General features: G+C 45.6%; 1 protein-coding gene across 1 annotated transcript in view; it reads right to left on the bottom strand.

Annotated features, from left to right (window-relative positions):
• Nucleotides 1–13,451, bottom strand: part of LOC124719895 (tyrosine-protein phosphatase non-receptor type 11-like) — a 299,365-nt gene that overhangs the window by 253,155 nt on the left and 32,759 nt on the right. The window lies entirely within an intron of this gene.

Below are 13,451 nucleotides of genomic sequence, written 5' to 3'. Positions count from 1 at the left end.
TCAAGGGACTTCTGCGTCAACGCCTCCCCTCCCTCTGTGTGTGCAGTCAGCCGAGTCCGCCACAGAACACACGTATTATATTTCATTCAACTCGCTCAAACAGGCTAACAAAGTTGTGCACAAATATCGAAATGGCACCACCGAGTTCCGTAAGAGTTGCACAAAGTTTCGATTTTACTTCACTCGTATGTACAATTTACTAAGACGACTGCAGACGACTTACGAAATGTGGTGCTACAGAAGAATGCTGAAGATTAGATGGTTAGATCACGTAACTAATGAGGAGGTATTGAATAGAACTGGGGAGGAGTTTGTGGCACGACTTGACTAGAAGAAGGGACCGGTTGGTAGGACATGTTCTGAGTCATCATGGGATCACCAATTCAGTATTGGAGGGCAGGGTCGAGGGTAAATATCGTAGAGGGAGACCAAGAGAATTCTTCTTTTTCTTCCGTGTCCGGATGCACCAATTATATCTTCCCTTTCCAGAAATCAGCAACGTAGATTGCTTTGTCATTGACTTTCAAAATATCATCTTTAGTGCATGTCATGGACCACCTACTGATCTGCCCAGATATGTCTAAGTCCTGTATTGCTCCGCATTCACACCTGTCGCCATCACTGTAACCCCATTTAAATAGGTTTGATTTGCACCCAGTTACTCCAGTGCGCAGCCGGTTTAATGACCTCCAAGTTGTAAACGATAGTTGATGTCCTGCGGATCCCTCCTCAAGTAGCTCCATTGTGGAGTGTGGCACCATTTCTGCCCAGAGAGAGAGAGCCGCCTTGCGACGGGCTTGGTGGCGAGCTCTTCAGTAGTTTCAGTGAAACTCCTGCGGGACTTCAGCCGGACACGTTGTTTTCGGTGCATATGCAACGGGTGTCGAGGATCATTCTTTTGTTTTGATCTTTCGATCTCGGCGGCTACTTGTCTGCGGATAGTGGGTGGTGCTATGCCTATGATGGGGTAAATGATGTCTGTGGGAGTTGGTTTGAGGCATCCTGTGGCAATACGTACAGTTTCGTTTACGGCGACGTCAACTTGCTTTGTGTGGGCAGAGTTCCTCCAAACCGGCGCCGCATATTCCGCTGCTGAGATACTCAAGCACCAGACCCGTGGTGCGCAAAACATGTGGTTGAGCTCCCCACGATGAACCTGTTAGCTTCCGCAGTATGTTGTTCCTGGCACAGACCTTTTTTTTAATGTTGTGACAGTGCTGCTTAAAAGTAAGTGCTCTGTCCAATGTTACTCCCAGGTATTTTGGGCTGTTTGTATGTTTCAGCTCTTCCCCTTGCCACATGACTCGGAGTTTCCGTTTGGCTTGTTTGTTCCTAAGATGGAAGGCGGATACTTGAGATTTACTAGGGTTTGGTTTGAGATTATTGCCAAAACCAAGAGATGAATACACTAAGCAGATTCAGAAGGATGTAGGTTGCAGTAGGTACTGGGAGATGAAGAAGCTTGCACAGGATAGATTAGCATGGAGAGCTGCATCAAACCAGTCTCTGGGCTGAAGACCACAACAACAACAGAACCAACAGGAGAACACTGGTTATTTTCTGTGACATTCAGCCACTTTCGTGAACAGCAGCGAACCGTGGAAATACTAAGTTCTCCTTCGTTTGCCACTTACTTCAATAGTCTATGTATCTTGAAACTGGGGGATTCAAAATTTTTCAATTTCGGTACGATTTATAAGTTTACTGCGGTAAATAACGGGAATAGAAAACAGAAAATCAGTTATTTCAGAAACTGGTTATTCTGAGTGGTGTTAACACACACTTTCAACTTGCATGGAAAAAAAGATAAAACTGAAAACCGGTTATTTCAACGATAATGTTCCAGTATAATGACTTTTCTGGAGACTAGAAATCTACTCTGCAGGAATCAGCATGGGTTTCGAAAAAGACGGTCGTGTGAAACACAGCTCGCGCTATTCGTCCACGAGACTCAGAGGGCCATAGACACGGGTTCCCTGGTAGATGCCGTGTTTCTTGACTTCCGCAAGGCGTTCGATACAGTTCCCCACAGTCGTTTAATGAACAAAGTAAGAGCATATGGACTATCAGACCAATTGCGTGATTGGATTGAAGAGTTCCTAGATAACAGAACGCAGCGTGTCACTCTCAATGGAGACAAGTCTTCCGAAGTAAGAGTGATTTCAGGTGTGCCGCAGGGGAGTGTCGTAGGACCGTTGCTATTCACAATATACATAAATGACCTTGTGGATAGCATCGGAAGTTCACTGAGGCTTTTTGCGGATGATGCTGTGGTATATCGAGAGGTTGTAACGATGCAATATTGTACTGAAAAGCAGGAGGATCTGCAGCGAATTGACGCATGCTGCAGGGAATGACAATTGAATCTCAATGTAGACAAGTGCAATGTGCTGCGAGTACATAGAAAGAAAGATCCCTTATCATTTAGCTACTATATAGCCGGTCAGCAACTGGAAGCAGTTAATTCCATAAATTATCTGGGAGTAGGCATTAGGAGTGATTTAAAATGGAATAATCATATAAAATTGATCGTCGGTAAAGCAGATGCCAGACTGAGATACACTGGAAGAGTCCTAAGGAAATAAAAATCCGGAAACAAAGGAAGTAACTTACAGTACGCTTGTTCGCCCACTGCTCGAATACTGCTCAGCAGTGTGGGATCCGTACCAGATAGGGTCGATAGAAGAGATAGAGAAGATCCAACGGAGAGCAGCGCGCTTCGTTACAGGATCATTTAGTAATCGCGAAAGCGCTACGGAGAAGATAGATAAACTCCAGTGGAAGACTCTGCAGGAGAGGCGCTCAGTAGCTCGGTACGGGCTTTTGTTGAAGTTTCGAGAACATACCTTCAACGAGGAGTCGAGGAGTATATTGCTCCCTCCTACGTATATCTCGCGAAGAGACCGTGAGGATAAAATCAGAGAGATTAGAGCCCACACAGAGGCATACCGACAATCCTCCTTTCCACGAACAATACGAGACTGGAATAGAAGGGAGAACCGATAGAGGTAGTCAGGGTACCCTCCGCCACACACCGTCAGGTGGCTTGCGGAGTATGGATGTGGATGTAGGATCACCGTTCGGTGGCGCTCATCCGTGGATATGCGACCGAAAGAGGCCGGCCGCTGTGGCCGAGCGGTTGTAGGCCCTTCAGTCCGGAACCACGCGGCTGCTACGGTCGCAGGTTCGAATCCTGCCTCGGGCATGGATGTGTGTGATGTCCTTGGGTTGGTTAGAGTTAAGTGGTTGTAAGTTCTAGGGGACCGATGACCACAGTCCCATAGTGGTCAGAACTATTACAATTGAAAGAGAGCAGCAATTGTGAGTAGGAGTCGATTAATAGTATCCTAATCATCGATTATTCGCCTGACCTGTTACGTATTTCCATTGTTCACTGAAGCGTCAAAGAAACTGGTGTACAGAGACCTCTAAACAGGCAGAATGCGGCGCTGCGGTCGGCAACGCCTGTGTGAGACACTGTTGTGACTTGGCAAGACAGCCAAGCCACTAGGAGAGGAAGCCGAAAGGCACGCGTTTAAGCTGACGCAGGCTGGCGTGAGGTCTGGAACAGGTAAGGGAATTTATAGCAGCAAAGAACGTAAGTAACTACTGGAATACTTAACTTTAATCCATAATTGGTGGACATCGCTCTTGACGGTACATGTTTTACAGCATCAGTAGCAACTGGTAATGGCGCCTTGCCAGGTCGTAGCAAATGACGTAGCTGAAGGCTATGCTAACTATCGTCTCGGCAAATCAGAGCGTAATTTGTCAGTGATCCCCTTCTGGCAAAGTCGGCTGTACAACTGGGGCGAGTGCTAGGGAGTCTCTCTAGACCTGCCGTGTGGCGGCGCTCGGTCTGCAATCACTGACAGTGGCGACACGCGGGTCCGACGTATACTAACGGACCGCGGCCGATTTAAAGGCTACCACCTAGCAAGTGTGGTGTCTGGCGGTGACACCACACACAGCAAGTGTCTGGGAGCAGCTGTTAGATCGGTTACTGCTGCTACAATGGCAGGTTAGCAAGATCTGAGTTTGAACGTGGTGTTGTAGTCGGCGCACAAACGATGCCACACACAGCATCTCCGAGGTAGCGATGGGGAGGGGATTTTCACGTACGACCATTTCAAGAGTGTACCGCGAATATCAGGAATCCGGTGAAACGTCAAATCTCCGACACCGCAGCGGCCGGAAAAAGATCGTGCAAGAACGGGACCGGCGACTACTGAAGAGATTCGTCCAACGTGACAGAAGTGTAACCGTCCGGCAAATTGCAGCAGATTTCAGTGATGGGCCATCAGCAAATGTCAGCGTGCGAACCATTCAACAAAGCAGCATCGATATGGGCTTTCGCAGCCGAAGGCACACTCGTGTACCCTTGAAGGCTGCACGACACACAGCTTTACGCCTCGCCTGGGCCTGTGAACACTGACATTGGACTGTTCCTGACTGGGGACGTGGTGCCTGGTCGGACGAGTCTCGTTCCAAATTGTACCGAGCGGATGGAAGTGTACGTAGACAACCTCAGGAATCCGCGGACCGTTCATGCCGGTAGGGGACTGCTGGAGCTGGAGGAGTCTCTGTAAGGGGGTGTGTGGCGTGTGCAGCTGGAGTGATATGGGGCCCGTGATGGGTCTTAATTAATAAAAGACTTGAAAAAGTAATGGAGCAGAATCTTGGCGAGGAGCAGCTTGGCTTTACACGGGCACCTACGATGCAATAGGGCTCCTACGAATCTTGGGATAAAGGTTTATTGAAAAAGCAAGAGACCTATATATATATATGTGCGCTTCACCGATCTAGAGAAGGCATTTGACAGTGTGGTTTGGGACAAGCTGGCGACTATAATGAGGGGAAAAGAGAGTGGACTGGAAAAGGAGAACACTTGTAAACTCATTATATCTTAATCAAAAAACCTCAGTTAAAGTGAGAGGAGAAAGTACAAACTGGATCATACTAGGAAAAGCAGTAAGACAAGGATGCTGTCTATATATGATTGACCAATGCTCATTAGATGACAAAGGAGTAGAAATTGGAGGAAGAAGAGTAGGGTGTTTGAGGTTTGCTGATGACATGGTCCTTCTAGCCACAGGGGAAAAAGAATTACAGGATTTCGTGGACACCATTGCAACTAACGGAAAAAAAATATGGAATGGAAATTAACACAAATAAAACGAAAGTATTGGCACTAGGAGGAAATAAGGAAATAAAAATTATGCTGAATAGAGAAAAACTAGAACAGGTGCAAAATTGTAAGTATGTTGGAAGCAGGATAGACACCGACTGGAAGAGCACCACAGAAATTAAAACAAGGATAGCAACGGCAAAGGAGGCGTTTTATAAGAAGAGGAGAATTTTCTGCAGCGGTCTGGACAGAGAACTCAGAAAGAGACTCATAAAATGTCTTGTATGGAGTGTTGTTCTATATGGCGCTGAAACATGGGTCTATGAGGAAGAAAGACACAGAAAGGCTGGAGGCTTTTCAGATCTGGACATGGCGGAGGATGGAAAGAGTAAGTTGGATGGACAGAGTAGAAAATGGAAGAGGTACTGAGAAGAGTGGGAGAGAAAAGACAGTTACTAGATGTAATAAAGAGAAGAAAAAGAAATTGGATTGGGCATATATTAAGAAAGAATGACGGACTGATGAAAACAGTTTTAGGAGGTTATGTAGAAGGGAAAAGGAAGCGAGGAAGGAAGAGATTCCAGATACTGGATGACATGATGGACGGTACAACATACAGCAGCCTTGAGAAGGAAGCAATGGATCGCAGAGAATGGAGAGGCAAAGGACCTGCTAATATGGCGGATAACATGATGATGATGATGATGATGATGACGATGATGATGACAGGTCTGGATACGACTCTGGCAGGTGACACGCGCAGTCGTGGACAAAACGAGCGAGATCCCTCCCCTTTTCGTTATTCTGTTCCGCTCAGCTTTAAAGTCTGCTACACTGCGTAACAGGCAAGGCGAAGAAGTAGTACCAACATACTACGCACAGGCGTGAAATTTAAGAACTATCCGAACTTCGTCAGACTGTTTTCAATCATGTGTAACACTACATTAATGCTGGTTAGTGTGTTAAATACAACACGAAAAAATATAAGATACACCGGGTGATGAAAAAGTCAGTATAAATTTGAAAACTGAATAAATAACGGAATAATGTACATCGAGAGGTACGAATTGACAAACATGCTTGGAATGACATGGGGTTTTATTAGAACCAGGAAAATACAAAAGTTCAAAAAATGTCCGACAGATGGCGCTTCATCTGATCAGAATAGCAGTAATTAGCATAACAAAGTAAGACAAAGCAAAGATGATGTTCTTTACAGGAAATGCTCAATACGTCCACCACCATTCCTCAGCAATAGCTGTAGTCGACGAATAATGTTGTGGACAGCACTGTAAAGCACGTCCGGAGTTACGGTGAGGCATTGGCGTCGGATGTCGTCTTTCAACATCCCTAGAGATGTCGGTCGATCACGACACACTTGCGACTTCAGGTAACCCCAAAGCCAATAATCTGCACGGACTGAGGTCTGGAGACCTGGGAGGCCGAGCGTTACGAAAGTGGCGGCTGAGCACACGATCATCACCAAACGACGCGCGCAAGAGATCTTTCACACGTCTAGAAATACTATTTTTGTATCTAACAAAACCCCATGTCGCTCCAAGCATGTGTGTCAATTTTTACCTCTCTATCTACATTATTCCGTGATTTATTCAGTTTTCAAATTTATACTGACTGTTTGATCACCCGGTAAATGAAAGAAGAAACGCAAATTAGTATGAACTGTGCTAATAAAAATTAATTTCAGCTTACCGAGATAACTGTTTCAGTAAGAGAAAATACCCCAGATCGTTACGAAATAGCAAAGCATTACGCGCATTCTGCCGCGAAACTATCTGCGTCACAGTCGAGACCAGTCACACTGGATTTCCGTTGCTCAGCTACCACGAAAGAGTGCAAATTTAGCAATGCGTGAAGATTCGTAACGAAATTCTGTTAAAAATCATTCAGTGGCACACTTAAAAGTCAATTCAATTATTGACAGAAGCGGAAAAAGTAGGTAGTAACAAGTATGAAATTCTACAAGATCTTCATATTGACATCCACAGGGCGCCGGTACAGAATAAAGGTAGCAATAAAACGTATTGAGGGCGCGAAAATTTCTCAAGATTTCTTTACCGATAGTATATCTGCCTCCATCGACATTAGAACCGAAAACAAACCAGACCTACCTTGCAGCAGCAGACAATCCAGGCAAACAGCCCTCATTGCCCCAGACATGAACAAGCAGTCAATTTCGCAATGAAAATGGCAAAATAAGCGGTGACATGAAGGTAGAAAATGTCTTCAGTCCTGAGACTGGTTTGATGCAGCTCTCCATGCTACTCTATCCTGTGCAAGCTTCTTCATCTCCCAGTACCTACTGCAACCTACATCCTTCTGAACCTGCTTGGTGTATTCATCTTTTAGTCTCCCTCTACGACTTTTACCCTCCACGCTGCCCTCCAGTACTAAATTGGTGGGCCCTTGATGCCTCAAACGATCCCTTGTTCTAGTCAAGTTGTGCCACAAACTCCTCTTCTCCCCAATTCTATTAAGTACCTCCTTATTAGTCACGTGATCTGCCCATCCAGTCTTGACGATTCTTCTGTAGCACCACATTTCGAAAGTTTTTAATTCTCTTGTTGTCTATACCATTGATCTTCCGTGTTTCACTTCCATTCATGGCTACATTCCATAGAAAAACTTTCAGAAGCGACTTCCTGACACTTCAATCTATACTCGATGTTTACAAATTTCTCTTCTTCAGAAACGCTTTCTTTGCCATTGCCAGTCTACATTTTATATCCTCTCCACTTCGACCATCATCAGTTATTTTGCTCTCCAAATAGCAAAATTCATTTCCTAATCTAATTCCCTCACCATCACCCGAGTTAACTCGACTACATCGCATTATCCTCGTTTATAACTACATAGTTAATATTTCAGAGCGAATAAACATTCACACTGTGAACCTGTGAATTAAGTACTTTTAATCTTTCATCCGATGTCAACAAACGAAATCTCCTACTACAGCAATGCCCGAGCTATTTTTTTTTTGATTCATTACGTTTCTTGATCTTTTCATTCTGCAAATGTTCGTCAGAAAATCGTATTCAACACAATTGCTGACCAAATGAATACCGCAAGAATACCTCACATTATGTCATACTTGTGAATTTATTTAATGATCACTTTACTATTTTGCCAGCAGCTTTATTTAAACATTAGTTACGATTGTGACTACAAAGTCTTTCGCGACGGAGTCGTCGCATAAAAAGTTCTCGGTTTACTTGCCGCGTAAAATTTGGATAAAATCCCGAGCTTTCGATTCCTACCTCCGCCACCTTCGTCATCTTTCTTATCATAAGAAAGTGGCCCTATTACTGGAGGATTCTTAAACGGGATCCCGCAGCAGCACTAAGCGGGAAGACGGGGGAGCTGCTGAACAACTCTGGCCCCCCAGAAGAACTGGTCAAGAATCCACGACCTAGAGCTGCACGGCCACCCAGGTTGTACGGTCTACCCGAGGTCCACAACAACGGGGTCCCTCTCTGAGACCTGTTGTCAGTGCTACTGCACCTCCTACATTTCGGTTGGCGTAATACTTAACCAAACTGTTAGCACCTATAGTCGGCCACTGTAGCCATTGTTGACATCATACAGGAGACGAGGATAGGCCCGAATGACATTATGATCAGCCTAGATGTGGTCTCTTTGTTTACAAATGTACCGCTGGAAGAAACGTTGAAACTGTTGGCTGCTCATTTCTCTCTTGAATTACCGAAGTTATTCCGACATCTACATACATGCTCCGCAATCCACCATTCGGTGGGTGGCGGAGGGTACCTCGTACCACAACTAGCATTTTCTCTCCCTGTTGCACTCCCAAACAGAACGAGGGAAAAATGACTGCCTATATGCCTCTGTACGAGCCCTAATCTCTCTTATCTTGTGGTCTTTCAGCGAAATGTAAGTTGGTGGCAGTAAAATAGTACTGCAGTCAGCCTCAAATGCTGGTTCTCTAAATTTCCTCAGTAGCGATTCACGAAAAGAACGCCTCCTTTCCTCTAGAGACTCCCACCCGAGTTCCTGAAGCATTTCCGTAACACTCGCGTGATGATCAAACCTACCAGTAGCAAATCTAGCAGTCCGCCTCTCAATTGCTTCTATGTCCTCCATCAATCCGACCTGATAGGGATCCCAAACGCTCGAGCAGCACTCGAGAATAGGTCGTATTAGTATTTTATAAGCGGTCTCCTTCACAGACGAACCACATCTTCCCAAAATTCTACAAATGAACCGAACACGACTACCCGCCTTCCCCACAACTGCCATTACATGCTTGTCCCACTTCATATCGCTCTGCAATGGTACGCCCAAATATTTAATCGACGTGACTGTGTCAAGCGCTACTCTACTAATGGAGTATTCAAACATTACAGGTATCTTTTTCCTATTCATCTGCATTAATTTGCATTTATCTATATTTAGAGTTAGCTGCCGTTCTTTACACCAGTCACAAATCCTGTCCAAGTCATCTCGTATCCTCCTACAGTCACTCAACGACGACACCTTCCCGTACACCACAGCATCATCAGCAAACAGCCGCACATTGCTACCCACCCTATCCAAAAGATCATTTACGTAGACAGAAAACAACAGCGGACCTACCACACTTCCCTGGGGCACTCCAGATGATACCCTCACCTCCGATGAACACTCACCATCGAAGACAACGTACTGGGTTCTATTACTTAAGAAGTCTTCGAGCCACTCACGTACTTGGGAACCAATCCCATGTGCTCGTACCTTAGTTAGGAGTCTGCAGTGGGGCACCGAGTCAAACAGTTTCCGATAGTCAAGGAATATGGCATCCGTCTGATACCCTTCATCCGTGGTTCGCAAGATGTCATGTGAAAAAAGGGCGAGTTGCGTTTCGCAGGAGCGATGCTTTCTGAAGCCGTGCTGATGCATGGACAGCAACTTCTGTGTCTCAAGGAAATTCGTCATCTTCGAACTGGGAATATGTTCGAGAATCCTCTCCGCTTTCCTTGATCTTCCCCACACTGCAATTGTTTCCACAATTCCCCCCGTGGCTTCTTTGGTCGCCCCCCGTTCACCGCTACTCTTGTCGCATTCGTCAACGAGCCGCCCTGCATCCTTGTGACACACACCCGGCCCACACCTCGCTCCCGTTTTCTGTTCCGCGCTTGGAACTGCTCCTGCAGCCTCCACCAGCTTCTCTGCTCACCTGCTCTGTACTCAGACGTCGGCTCGCCACCTCGCGCCTCACCATCTTTCATCCCACTTCCTCCAGCTGAATGCAGACATTTTTGCCCAAGATGGCGACCTCCCTCGCGTACAATCTGCATCTCCATCTACAGCACTACTCTGCAATTCACACTTAACTGTCTCGCACACTTTTTTCCTTGAGTGTAAGAGCACCTAACATCTACATCTAGGTGATTACTCTCCTATGCACAAGGAAGTGCCTGCCAGGGGGTTCAATGAACCACGTTCAAGCTGCCTCTCTACCGTTCCACTCTCGAACGGTGCGCGGGAAAAACGAGCATTTAAATTCTTCTGTGCGAGCCCTGCTTTCTCTTTATTTTATCGTGATCGTCAGTTCTCACTATATAGGGGGCTGACAACAGAATGTTTCCGCAATCTGAAGAGAAAACTGGTAATTGAAATATCATAAAGATCCTGTCGCAACGAAAAACGCCTTTGTTTTAATGATTGCCACTCCAATTCACGTATCATGTCTCTGACACTATCTCCCCTATTTCGCGATAACACAAAACGAGCTGCCCTTCTTTGTACTTTTTCGATGTCATCCGTCAGTCCCACCTGATGCGGATCCCACACCGCACAGCAGTACTCCAGAATAGGGCGGACAAGTGTGGTGTAAGCAGTCTCTCTTTAGTAGACATGTTGCACCTTCTCAGTGTTATGCCAAATAAATCTCAGTCTATGGTTTGCTCTACCCACAATATTATCTATGTAATCATTCCAATTTAGGTTATTTGTAATTGTAATCCCTAAGTATTTAGTCGAATTTACAGCCTTCAGATTTGTGTGACTTAGCGCCTAATCGAAATTTAACAGATTTCTTTTAGTACTCGTGTGAATAACTTCACACTTTTCTTCATTAAGGGTCAAATGCCGCTTTTCGCACCATACAGATATCTTATCTAAATCACTTTGCAATTCATTTTGATCATCTGATGACTTTACAAGACGGTAAATGACAGCATCATCTGCAAACAAACTAAGACGGTTACTTAGATTGTCTCCCATGTCGTTAATATAGATCAGGAACAATAGATGGCCTATAACACTTCCTTGGAGAACGCCGGATATTACTTCTGTTTTACTCGATGACTTTCCGTCTATTACTACGAACTGCGACCTTTCTGACAGGAAATCAGGAATCCATTCGCACAACTGAGGCGATACTCCGTAGGTACGCAGTTTGGTTAGAAGGCGCTTGTGAGGAACGGTGTCGAAAGCCTTCTGGAAATCAAAAAATATGGAATCAATTTGACATCCCCTGTCGATAGCACTCATTACTTCGTAAGTATAAAGAGACAGTTGTGTTTCACAAGAACGATATTTTCTGAATCCGTGCTATGTCAACAAATCGTTTTCTTCGAGGTACTTCATAATGTTCGAATACAGTGTATGTTCCACTACAGTGATCGTGTACGAGCTCTCATCTCCCTTATTGTGTTATGACGATCTTTCCTCCCTATGTAGGTGGGCGCCAACAAACATTCTCGCATTCGGAGGGGAATGTCGGGGATTGAAATTTCGTGGGAAGATCATGACGCAGCAAAAACGCGTTTCATCTACATGTATACGGATACTCCGCAAATCAGATTTAAGTGGCTGGCAGACGGTTCACCGAACCACCTTCACAATAATTCTCTATTATTGATTGGCGACTCCACGCAGTGCTGTGTGCACAACGACCATGTGTGTAAAATTAAAAGGAAGGTCAGCGTCGGCCGCAATATTGGTGGTTTATTGGAAGCAAAATCGAGTTTCAATCACACGGTGATCATCTTCAGTGCTGTCGAGTACAAATTAAGCTCACAGACACTGGTATCAAGTTGTGTCACTATGTGATTGAAAATCGATTTTGCCATCAATAAACCACCAATGTTACGGCCAACGCTGAGCTTCCTTTTAATTTTAATTCTCCATTATTCGAGGCGAGTAGCTGCACTGCCCCAGCACGATATTAGGACGTGTCCCACGACTCTTGTCACCTCGGTGTAATTCGGAAACTCTGTGGAGTAAAACGAGAGAATACAGCATTGCGAGTGCAGCGGGCGTACTGACAATACTAAGAACTCATAAGCAGGAAGTTGGAGTCACAGCCGCCGAGTGTCGAAAAGTCTGTTAGCAGAGTCCAGCTGCGGTGTTAACTGAGAGATAAGGCTGCGGAGTTGTACAGACGAGAAGACAAACAGAGAGAGACGCACCAGCGGGGCAGAGTGTGGTGAGGAGCCGCCGGCCATACATGCACACTACACTACACTATACACTGGACTACACTACCTGCACAGTGGGTGACACTCAGTGGCGGTGGACGGTGAGCGACAGGCAGCGCACCTCGTGAACGCTGGCAGCGGGGCGGGGCGAGGCCAGGGCAATTAGAGCGCTGAGTCAGCCGGTGTGGGCAGCCAGTGTACACGCAGAGGCAGGGTAAACCAGACACCGGGCCGGCGCTGCGTGTCTGGCTGGCTATACGGTGACACGGCTAATGGATGTGTGTGTGTGTGTGTGTGTGTGTGTGTGTGTGTGTGTGTGTGTGTGTGTGTGAGAGAGAGAGAGTGAGAGAGAGCGAGTGAGAGATAGATATAGAGCGAGTGAGAGATAGATATAGAGCGAGTGAGAGATAGATATAGAGCGAGTGAGAGATAGATATAGAGCGAGTGAGAGATAGATATAGAGCGAGTGAGAGATAGATATAGAGCGAGTGAGAGATAGATATAGAGCGAGTGAGAGATAGATATAGAGCGAGTGAGAGATAGATAGATAGATAGATAGATAGATAGATATAGAGCGAGTGAGAGATAGATAGATATAGAGCGAGTGAGAGATATATATAGAGAGAAAGAGATACAGAGAGAGAGAAAGAGTGAGAGATGTAGAGAGAGAGATATATAGAAAGAGAGTGAGATATATAGAGAGAGATATATATATATAGAGAGAAAGAGAGAGTGAGAAATATAGAGAGAGGGGGGGGGGGCAGAGAGAGGGGGGGGGCAGAGAGAGGGGGGCTGAGATATAGAGGTTGGTCCATTGATACTGACCGGGCCAAATATCTCACGAAATAAGCGTAAAGGCTACCAGTCTCGTTAGTGAGATGAAA

The sequence above is a fragment of the Schistocerca piceifrons genome, chromosome 11, assembly GCF_021461385.2.
Source record: "Schistocerca piceifrons isolate TAMUIC-IGC-003096 chromosome 11, iqSchPice1.1, whole genome shotgun sequence".
In the NCBI taxonomy this organism is placed as follows: Eukaryota; Metazoa; Arthropoda; class Insecta; order Orthoptera; family Acrididae; genus Schistocerca; species Schistocerca piceifrons.
The sequence above is the reverse complement of the archived record's forward strand: the minus strand, read 5'-3'. Positions and strand labels throughout refer to the sequence as shown.